Genomic DNA, 8,544 nt, shown 5'->3' with positions numbered 1-8,544 from the left:
CACACAGTGAGACTCAAGTCACAAAAACAACAAACCAACTTTCCTGGGACTGAGGTGGAAGTACAGATCAGTGGCCAGTACTTGCCTAACATGTTCAAGGCCCTGGACAGGGAGAGAGCTCATCCACTCCCTGAAAATCCCAATCAACAAATGGAAAGGAAGATGGAGGGGAGGGAGAGAAGGGGGGAAGCTTTTCACAAACTCCACTATGTAACTTTAAATGATGTGAAAGCCTCTGAACTGGAATCTTTCTAAAAAATACAAATAACCAAAAGAGACTAGCCATGTTCAGAACTTTAATAGACCAATAGCCACTGTCCACGTTAGTAAATCGATGGCAAGCCGAACCTCAGGAGGTAACAAAAGTGGGTCCTGGCTGGGGTTCTAAAGTGAATTCTTTCAGGCCTTTGAGAATAAGAGAATTTTGTATGATATTTAAACTACTTGGAGCCAGACATGGTGATGCACGCCTTTAATCCCAGCACTCTGGAGGCAGAAGCAGGCAGATCTCTGTGAGTTCAAGGCCAACATGGTTTACATTGTAAGCCCAGAACAGCCAGGACCAAATAGATAGACCTTTTTCTAAAAAAGAGGAGGAGGAGGAGGAGGAGGAGGAGGAGGAGGAGGAGGAAGGAGGAGGAAGGAGAAGGAGGAGGGAGAAGAAGGAGGAGGAGGAGGAAGGAAGGAAGGAAGGAAGGAAGGAAGGAAGGAAGGAAGGAAGGAAGGAAGGAAAAGAAGAAAGAAAAGCTAAGTAAATAAATAAACTGCTTCAGCTACACAATTATACAGAAAAGTTTTCTTAGTCATCCTATGAAGCTAACATAGCCAAGACCTCCAGACGTGACCAACATCTGTAGAATGGAATTGTGGAGGACCTATAAATATAGGTGGAAAATACCCCAAGAAACAGCACAAATCGATAAAATGAACTCAGTAATTTTAAACATTTTAAAACACAGTAGAGCCTGACCTGGCAGGATTTATTCCAGGAAGGTAAGTCAACACATTAATACGCTCAGGAGGAAAGGCAGTTGATGGTTCTGCTAGATATAGGGAAGCTGTGATGAAACTCACATCCATTCTCAGTGAGTTCATCGCCAGCGAGTGCAGGGTCGGGTGATGACAAGCAGCTGCGTGTACCACAGAGCCGATGGAAGGCTTGGGGACATCCTGCAGTCCTCAGTGCAGAGAAGGCAGATCAGGAAGACCCACTGCCATGAGGAAATGTTGCTTTATATCTTTTGGGAAACACAATTTAAAAAAAAAAAATAGAAGGTACTTTAGAAATGGAGAAGTTGTTCTTTCTTATGAATAGATAATATTCATTTCCTTGTTTTAGAAAGTCAAGTTAAGAATTTATTCAAAACAGCTGGGTGGTGGTGGTGCACACCTTTAATCCCAGCACGCAGGAGGCAGGTGGATCTCTGTGAGTTCGAGGCCAGCCTGGTCTACAGAGTGAGTTCCAGGAAAAGCACCAAAGCTACACAGAGAAACCCTGTCTTGAAAAACAAAAACAAAAAGGAATGTATTCAAAATAAAGCCGGGGTTGGGGAGGGGTGGCAGGGCACACCTCTAATCCCAGCACTTCGAAGGCAGAGGCAACTGGATCTCTGAGTTCGAGGCCAGCCTGGGCTACAGAACAAGATCCAGGACAGCCAGGGTTACGTAGAGAAACCTTGTCTTGAAAAACCCAAAATCAAAATAATTAAAGTAATAATAATAATAATAATAATAATAATAATAATAAACGGGTTCAGTGATCAGTTATCTAGCATATGTTTGTTAAACATCAAGGGCTTGCCTATTTCCAGTTCCTCTGAGTGCAGGTTTTCCCCACACAGTAGGACAGGCACTGGGTGTTCTAGCCACGGTGGGACGAGGGTGGTATGTACATTTGCACGATTCTGTGTTGTGGTTTGTCTTCGGGTAACTATGCTTGTTTGTATGTGCATCTGTGTTTATCTCTGTGTGTACCTATGCGTTTATATGTCTGTCTCTGTGGCTGTATGTCTCTCTGTATCTGTCTGCATACTTCTGGTGTATCTATCCATGTATCTATGACTATGTATCTCTGCGTCTGTGTGTCCTTGTCTGTGAGTCTGCATGTATAGCCCTGTGTCCCTGTCTATATCTGTATGCATCTCTTTGTATATCTGTGTTTGTGTGTATTCACTGTGTCTGAATATCCTTATCTGTGGGTCTGTGTGTATCTCTCCATGTCTGTGTATTTCTGTGTCTGTTCATATATCTCTATGTCTGTATGTCCCAGTTTGTATATTTCTGTGTCTTTGTGTATATCGAAGTATCTATGTATGTGTATATTTCTATTTGTCCGTGCATCCCTGTCTATGTACTGTGTGTTTATATGTGTCTGTCTGTCTGTTATCTGTCTGTATACTTCGTGTGTCTCTCTCTATGTATCTATCTGTGTGTATCTTTGTATCTATCTAGGTATGTGTGTATATCTGTGTCTCTGTGTCTGTGTGTGTATTTCTGTGCCTGTATGTGTCTTTGTGTATCCATCTATGTGTGTTTCTCCCTTTGCGTGTCTGTGTGTCTCTTTATGTGTCTGTGTGTGTGCATCACTATGTTTTTGTGTCTGCATGTGTGTGTATCTCTATGCCTAGTGTCTCTCTGTGTATCCATGCATCTGTGTATCTCTGTTCATGTGTGTGTATCTGTGTTTTTCTCTTGTGTTTCTGTGTGTATACCGCTACATCTGTGTATCTCTGTGTCTGTGTACACATCACTGTGTGTGTCTCTTTAACTGTGTGCGTCTTCCCCCAGACCTCCCAGTTTGTGCAGGTTCCACAGCCACAGCTCAGAGACCCACTGTCTTCAGTAGGCCTGCACTGTTAACCAACTCAACTACCTTGGACCCGGGGGTGGGGGGGGAGAGGGAGGGAGGGAGGGAGGGAGGGAGGGAGACGACCACCCTAGCCCACCTGGCTGGATTCCAAGCCTCCTCTGAAGGAGGATGGCTCCTCCTCTATGGCATATAGTGGGCAGCCAGGGAGGGCACAGGGCTCCTCTTTCTGTCAAGGCTGCTGGTGTAGTTTAATTTCTTCAGTCAATAACCATCCTTGAAGAGAGAAGCTGAGAGGATTCCCAGAGACCCCTCACTGGCAGGCCTACTCCTTGGAGATTCTCAATCACAGAATTCCTCTGACTCATTCTTGCAGGCCCCACACAGGCAGGGACAGTATTCCAGGCAGCCACACTGACATTTGGGAAATTCTGGGATCCAGTCCCATGGTGGGGGGGAGGGGGGGCAAGGCAGTTCTGCTGAGAGCCTACAGAGGTCCCAACTTCTGCCCCCTCCCCCCCGAGCCCTACATCCCCATGCTTTCCCCCATCACTCACTCCAGGGTCACTTGGTGTTTTCTAGGGTCCTTAACCATGTCTGCCTCTGGGCTCCCATTGTCTGGGGACCTCAGACAGATCTCAGGAATGCAGACAGTCTAGAACCTGAACCTGATACAGAAGAACCCTGGAATAGGAGCCAGCTCTGACTCTTGACCCTCTGATTAACTTTAGGCAAGCTTTGAGTCCTCTGGGCCTCAGTTTCCCTGAATATAAAAGCAGGATATAGGACTAGACCATTTATAGTCCTTGGGTTTTTCTTCCATTCCCCACACAGCCAACAAGCATTCGATGCTTCCAGGTCCATGCTGACAGTGACTGAATGGCTAGACCTCAGTGTCTGCCACAGAAGCAGACTTTGTTCCCTAAGTGACAAAATCTCCTCAAAACTAAGGGTCAGCGCTGGGTGCCAGGGAGGCACGGGTGTCAGAAGCACACGGCAGGGAGAGATCAGGGTTTCCTGAAGATGGGTTTTGAGATGCATTTCCAAGGATCAGCAGGGGTCTCCAGTGAGTGAAGGAGAGGAAGGCAGGGAGATAAACAGCTGAGTCTCATTATTGAGCCTGCAGTTCAGACAGACCCAGGCTGCCCTGGTCACCCTCAACAGCTCCTGGAAAGGGTGCCGCCCAGAGTACAGACAGCTTCCACAGGCAGACCGGCTGCCTTGCCCTTGGACATGACTCTCTCCTAAGCAGCTCCCTGACTGCCCCTCCCATACCCACCTGTTGTCTTCAAGGGTCTTGGGCTTGTGACCCAATGGAGGTGCTGTACCACAGCTCCTGGGCCAGCCAGTCTTGGGCCCCAGCACTCACGGGGCATCTGTCAGGAGTGCTGTGTCCACTTTCTCCCAGCCCTAGGCACCCCGGGGCCACCGCACCCAGAGGCTGTAATCCTCAGCTGCCTCTGATGAGAAGTACACATAGAAGATTGAGAGGCTTGAACAGGGTCACAGTGACTTCGCTCAGCAGAATAGAGGCAGGAAACACAGCTGGAGGACACCGAGACAGAGCGAGCCCTTCAGACGTCCGTGAACTCTAGACTGCACACAACCCCCAGCTACATTTCATACCCCCCACACCATCCTTGCAGGACTACAGAGTTTATGGTCTCTGCTGAGGCTAAGGACCCCTATACCCCAGCCAAGCCCCTAATGCCTCAGTTCTGTCATCTGCAAGGCCTCTTTGTTGTAACATGGAAACACACTGAATCACACCTCTCTCATCTTCCACGGTCTCTGTTACTAGAGTCTGAGTTCCCTGGCCTGTTTCCTGGATGGCCCTGTCATGGCCAGCTCTGTCCTTGGCCCCCATGAAGCATCCAGCAATGGCCTAATGGCCCCAGACATAGGTATCCCCCTCGAAGACCGCGAAGCCATAGCCTGTCACGCTGGTCTGTGGCACTCCCACAAGCCCAACCTCACACTCAGGTGGCTTTCCCATCCAGGCCTGCCCTGCCTTTCTTAGGTGTTCCCTTTCCTTCCACTTAGCTCTTTCCTGCTCTTGTCCAGCAGGGTCCTTATGCACACAGAACATTTCTGTGGTCTCCCCTGGCCACCCTGCCAAAGGCACAAACAGCAGCCCACACCAGTTGGTAGCTCTCTGGGCACAAGTGTGCCATACATCCTCTTTCCTAAGCAAGCAGTCTGTTATCACCAGTCCTGGTGAGACTGGGTGGGGCCATGTAACCCCCTAGTAGTTAGTAGAATGATGTGTGTCATTGAGCTAAGACACCAATGCAGGGCCCTATCTGCTCCCTGTCATAAGACCCTATCAACCCGGTTCCTTAAAAAGGAGTGTGGGGCAGAGCAGAGGCAATCCAGAATGGATGCCAGCGGAGGAAACAGTATCTGTGCCATGAGCCACTGACAGTGAGCATTGTTTCACCCCTGCAAATTACCAGAGCCTTCCCTCCTGATGCCCTCCTGGTATGTGCTGATCCTCTGCCTTCATCTTTGATCCATATCACCAGAGCAGTGGTTCCCAACCTTCCTAACGCTGCAACCTTTTAATTCAGTTCGTTCCTCATATTGTCGTGACCCCCAACCATAACATTATTTCATTGCTACTTCATACCTGTAATTTTGAGTTATGAGTCGTAATGTAAATATCCGACATGCAGGATATCTGCTATGTGACCCCTCTGAAAGGGTTGTTCAACCCTAAGGGGTCACAACCCACAGGCTGAGAACCACTGACTTACTGAAACCCAGATGAGTTCCATGAGAATAAGGAATAAGCTGTGACCCGCTTAGTTCCCTGAAAACCAACATGCCAGCACACAGTAGGAGCTTAATAAATGTGTGGTAGACGTCCTGCGTCATCAGTCCATTCGTGCTGGCTCCCCAGCTCTACTCTTCCACATCACTGGTCTGCACTGGGCCTGGTCTAGGCAGGTCTGCTCCAAGCTAAGGAGCCCTGGAACACTGCACAGCATCCTGCACCTGATTCTAACTGCCCATCATGGCTCAAAAGTGGCTTCTACAAAACAGCTGTGAAGGTGCAGCTGTGGCTCAGGCTCAGAACTAATTTTAGGGTAATTCTCTGCCTTCCCTACTCTGGGCACTCTTCTCTTTAAACACATGGCATTTGAGAAGGCACAGGCACAGCTTTGCCCCCACACCTGCCTCTTAACGGCTCTCGCTTAAACCTCCCATATATAAACACGTCCTCTCTCCTGCCCACACATCGCACATACAAGCACACACCTCCCACACCATCAACCACTCCATCACAGAACGCCCCCTCTCCAAGCATGCATGGAGTAAACAGTGGTTCTGAGCCCAAGGGCAGGGAAAATTCCAGGGTCACCACTGCTCTTTACGAGTCTGTCCCGTCCTGGACAGCCTTTGCTTCCTCCTGACCCCCACCCCTCAGGCTTTCAGGTGGCGCTTTGCACCAGAGTCTCTGGAGTCGGCACAGGATACGAGGGCAGCAGCTGCACCCTGGGAGAGGCCCAAGTGGCGGCAGGTGTCCGGGTAGGACAGGAGAGAGCGTTACCCTAGCTGTCCTGGGTCAGCCCCCTGCTGATCTGAAATCCGTTTCCCAAGCTGGGGAGCGCAGAAACCTTAGCCTTTCGATCCTGCTGTGGTCAAGACATTGCCCTGGAGCGCTCCTGACCCGCCGTCCTGCACAGTCACAGCCTACCTGAGGCTCCAGAAACATCCTGGCTGCTGCTCCAGCTACCGACCCGCAGGCGGTGAGGAAGCTCGACTCCCGTCCTGGGCTGAGCCAGCGCCGCCCCTGCCCGGGACTTCCCTCCCGTGGGCCCAGCCACCTCCCGGCCGGGGTGGGGCTGGCGGACCGCGTGGACAAGACCCTGGGAGGGGCAGCTAGCAAGGGACAGGGGCGGGGCGCGGTGAGGCGTGCCCACTTGGCAGGGCTCACGGTGCCGGGTTTGGGAGTGGATTTGTAAGGGTCGAGGCTCTGCGTCGGGTGGGTGGGTCGTGCTGGTGACTTAACACTACAGAGCTACAGCAGGTGTCCCCGGCCTCCCCTTGACAGGCACTCACTCCACACAGCTCTGGTCTGGAGCGCCTTGAATTCTCTGTCCTTCCATCTCCCGCAACACACACCAGGGATAGAGCAGCTGCTGTTGTCAAGGGCTACTCCGGAGTCAGAATGAGGAGTGCGCATGGCCTGCGGCAGTGAATCTCACTCTAGCCCCAGCACTGGGAAGGTGGGCTGTCACCTTCGCCTTGAGCCTTGCCTTGCGATGGCCCCCCACCACGGCCCTAGCTCTGAGAGCTGAGATGGCAGAGATAGACTGGAACCAAGAACGCCCTCTCTAGGGATCTAGTACTGGGACGTCAGAGGCTGGGAGTGCAGGGAGAACAGGGGCCAGGTTCTGGGAGTCAAAGCTGGTCACTTCTGCCACACCAAGAAGCTGAGGGATGCTTTCAGCGGGAGCCTGTAAGACAGGAGCAAAGGATCCCCAAGGGGCTGAGACAACCCCACATGAGCACACGAGCAAGCACCGTGCCTGGTGGATACTGATGAGCCAGGCTGTATACAGTCCAGTCAAGATGCCTACTGTTGCCATCCCAGCCTCCTGCTCTCTGCACAGCAGCCTGGAGGATCACCCTTCTCTCCTGCCGTCTCCCTTCCCCTCCTTCTTCCTCAGCTCTCTCACCAGCACAAACATCAGTCAGCAGGCTGCCCCTTGGGTAGTGTGAGTTCTGTCTTGAGATTCTGAATGCTGGGCCCCTTCACCGGCCCCTCCTAAGAGGACAAGGAGGCCTGGAGACACAGATGTCTTCTTGGGCTCTACCTCCCCTACTTCCCTCCCAGCTTACACTGGAGCTGAGCCTCACTTTTCTCCTCGGGGGGCCTCGGAGCCCATAGTGTTCCTTACCTCCCAGAACAGCTCCACAGATGGGCAGTGGGGGGTACACCAGCTTTCATCCTGCCCCCCTCTCCTCCGGCTCTCCTCCATCTCTGCATCTTGTTCTAGAGGATTCAAAGCTCACAGTGGCCTCTGCTGGTGATTCCTGGTGTCCAGACCCACCCAGACCCTCGGGTGCTGGGACCTTGGGGACACTCCATCCCTTCAGATTGCTCTAATACCAACAGGGGCGGAACAGGAGTCCTATGTCTGGGTAGGTGCCTGTCCTGCCTTCTTTATCCCTTTTCCTTGACCCTACAGCACATCTGGGTCCTAAGAAGGTGATGGCATTTCTCAAGAAGTCCACATGCACAGTTTACAATCCTGTTATCACCTGCTCCAAAGCAAATTTGCCCCTCCACACCTCTGAACATGACCGTTCTCAGGCTAGAGGAGGTCGCTGATGGCTGTGGAGCTCTCCCATGTCTCCTAGTACTGTCGCAGAGTCACTTCCTAAAGTGCTCACTCACAAATGTCATCAGCATTGTCCAAGATGATCAGTGAGGTAGGTCCTCCCCAGTCCCGGGAGGAGGGGGCCCATCTAGCCCCATCTCTGGCAGACATGGATGAAGCTGTCTTTGTCACAAGTCTGACCTCAGCATTCATATATGCATCAATCCACATCCTTCCCAGTGCCCAAGGAGCCAGGGGAACTGGTGGGCCAAGGGCTGACTCCGGTCAGATGTCCTGCTTTTAAAGCTGTATGTGAGCCTATCCTGCAGCAAGGGCTTGTGGGGCCTGATCCAAAACATCATTGCCCTTACTGGGTTTAGCTCTGGGAAGAGGAAGTGTGATGTGGTC

This window comes from Peromyscus eremicus, chromosome 3, assembly GCF_949786415.1.
Source record: "Peromyscus eremicus chromosome 3, PerEre_H2_v1, whole genome shotgun sequence".
Lineage (NCBI taxonomy): Eukaryota > Metazoa > Chordata > Mammalia > Rodentia > Cricetidae > Peromyscus > Peromyscus eremicus.
The sequence above is the reverse complement of the archived record's forward strand: the minus strand, read 5'-3'. Positions refer to the sequence as shown.